Here is a 2,813-nt window from a genome sequence, read left to right on the forward strand (position 1 = left end):
AAAAAAAAAAAAAAAAAAAAAAAAGGTTGGGGGGTACAGATTCAAGGGCCAGAAAAAAAAGTAAGTTAAGGCACTGGAGTAAACTGAAGCAAGATATACGCCTTCCCTCCTCACTTGAATCAGGAATCGAAAGGATCATGCAATATATTTGCTGTGGCTAAAGCTCCCTCGAGTTACGCCACTCCCACTATAGCTCTCCAGGGAACAGTTTGTCAAAACTGCTACTTTAACCCTTCCAGACCAGTAGAACTTCCACTGGGATGCCCACAATTAGCTTCAATTTCTTTCAGTTCTTTCTCATTAAACCTCTTAAGCCCACACCTCTCGCACAGCAGGCACTCAAACACATTTTTCATAGGACCATATAACACAGGACTGTCCCAACTAGTTTTAGTACAGTTATACTGATTTTAAGACTGTGACTGGATGCACTGTTAGTATAAGGAGCTCCTTCATTCTTGCTCATCAGGATTTATCTCTCTAGCAACAGACTGGAGAACAACAGCTAAATCTCTGTGGTTAACAACTCAAGAACTCTTAGAATCCTAAAAAATTGAAAGGTACAAGGAAATTTCTTTCTCTGAAGAAAGACTTCATACTTCTGGATCTTATATCTTAAGACCTGGCACATAAAACCTCATAATCCTTCCTTCTACAAAGTCAGAGAGATTGAGAGATGACTTGATGAAAGACCACAACCATCTCTGTAACAAAATCCACACAGCAAAAGACTTTCCTTAATCCACCAAAGACTGGGGGGAGTAAGAGTTCAGACATCTAAATTAGACCTGCACAAGAAAGTAGTTAGCTTTGCTGTGAGTGGTTAGTAACTTGCATAGGAAGCTGCACATTCTCTCCCAAGACTGAATGTGAGAGGAAGATACAATTCAGTGATGCAGAAACTCCACAGCACATGGTACGCAGACTGCACAGCATAGAATCATAGAATAGTTAGGGTTGGAAAGGACCTTAAGATCATCTAGTTCCAACCCCCCTGCCATGAGCAGGGACACCACACACTAAACCATGTGGCCCAAGGCTCTGTCTAACCTGGCCTTGAACACCGCCAGGGATGGAGCATTCACACATTCACAATTTCCTTGGGCAACCCATTCCAGTGCCTCACCACCCTCACTGTAAAGAACTTCCCCTGTTTATGTTTGAAGCCATTACCCCTTGTCCTACCACTACAGTCCCTAATGAAGAGTCCCTCCCCAGCATCCTTACAGGCCCCCTTCAGATACTGGAAGGCTGCTCTGAAGTCTCCATGCAACCTTCTCTTCTCCAGGCTGAACAGCCCCAACTTTCTCAGCCTGTCTTCACAAGGCAGGTGCTCCAGCCCTCTTATCATCCTCATGGCCCTCCTCTGGACTTGCTCCAACAGCTCCATGTGCTTTTTATGTTGAGGACACCAGAACCGTACACAATACTCCAAGTGAGGTCTCACAAGAGCAGAGTAGAGGGGCAGGATCACCTCCTTCAGCCTGCTGGTCATGCTTCTTTTCATGCAGCCCAGGATATAGTTGGCTTTCCGGGCTGCGAGCGCACACTGAAGCCAACTCATGTTCAGCTTCTCATCAACCAACACCCCCAAGTCCTTCTCCATCACCTATGCTTTATCAGTCCTGCTCAAGAAAAGCCAGTTTCACTTCAGCTATCCTGCAGGTGAGAAAAGGTGATAAAAATAACATCTTCCAGGTTACCCAACCACAGATCAGGTCTGAATTGCCGTGCTGCAGCCTATCACCCTATCCATTGCGTTACTACCTCTTCTAACTGCTTCTTTGAGCCCTAGGACCGAACCTTTTTCTTCTGGTGTGATCCTATTTGGTTTACACCACCAGATTTACACATCAGATTGGCTGTCTCCATTCAGTATGCCTACACACAAACAGCACTTCATCAGCACTGATCAACTGACTTCCAAGGCAATCTGTGGCTGTCACAGCATGTTACAGTGACCCACAGTAGCAGCTGCCACTGGGGTAGAGTAAGAAAAGAAATATGGAAAAAACTACTTGAATGTTACAGTCACACTCAAGCAAGAAACCCTTCTTTAGGTGGAATGCGACCACTGAATTTAAATCAGCATATTTTAGCATCACCTAAAGAGATCTCTGTCAGAATCCATTCAGAAGTTGAACAGTTCCCTCAGCCATTTCTGTCACTTCAAATAGAGCAGTCCTAGCTTACCTATAAACACCTGCTGAAGAGAACCCACAAAAGCAAGCACACAGTGAAATTCACCTAGTCATATGTCACTGCTTTTTTGTTTCGACACTCACGAACTCGAGGCATAAATTTCGTTTCTACAGTGCAATATTCAAGGTTTAATTAATTTTTAGCAAATAAAAGGCTAATTTTCCTACAAGCATCTAAGCCAGGAAAATGCAAAGCTGCCCTTAAGGGCAAGTTGTAACTGAAGATCTGTGGGGGGAAATAAAAAAGTTTTTTCTATAGGATGATGATTCTGTGAACTTCCTCCTTAAAATACCCGCTCCTTCTGCGGCAGAGGGGCCCGAGGGGGACTAGTTCACAGGTTTACCGATTTATTTGGCACAGAAGCCTCGGCAACAGGGGAAGAGAAAGCACAATTCCCTACGGACTCCTCCTTTTGTCTTCACTCATTGCTTTCCTGCTGCCCTTACAGCATTAGCTCCCACGTCAGGGCAGCCAGGCAAGTAAGTATCACTGCTCAATGGAAACTAAAGCTTTTCCGTCTTTATTAGAGCGAGACATAAGCACCTTTTGTTTGTTATTTTGTTGCCGGCACCTTCAAACCATCTACCTGCGTTTCAGCAGCACACCGAGCC

This window comes from Nestor notabilis, unplaced genomic scaffold, assembly GCF_000696875.1.
Source record: "Nestor notabilis isolate BGI_N333 unplaced genomic scaffold, ASM69687v1 scaffold16300, whole genome shotgun sequence".
Taxonomy (NCBI): Eukaryota; Metazoa; Chordata; class Aves; order Psittaciformes; family Psittacidae; genus Nestor; species Nestor notabilis.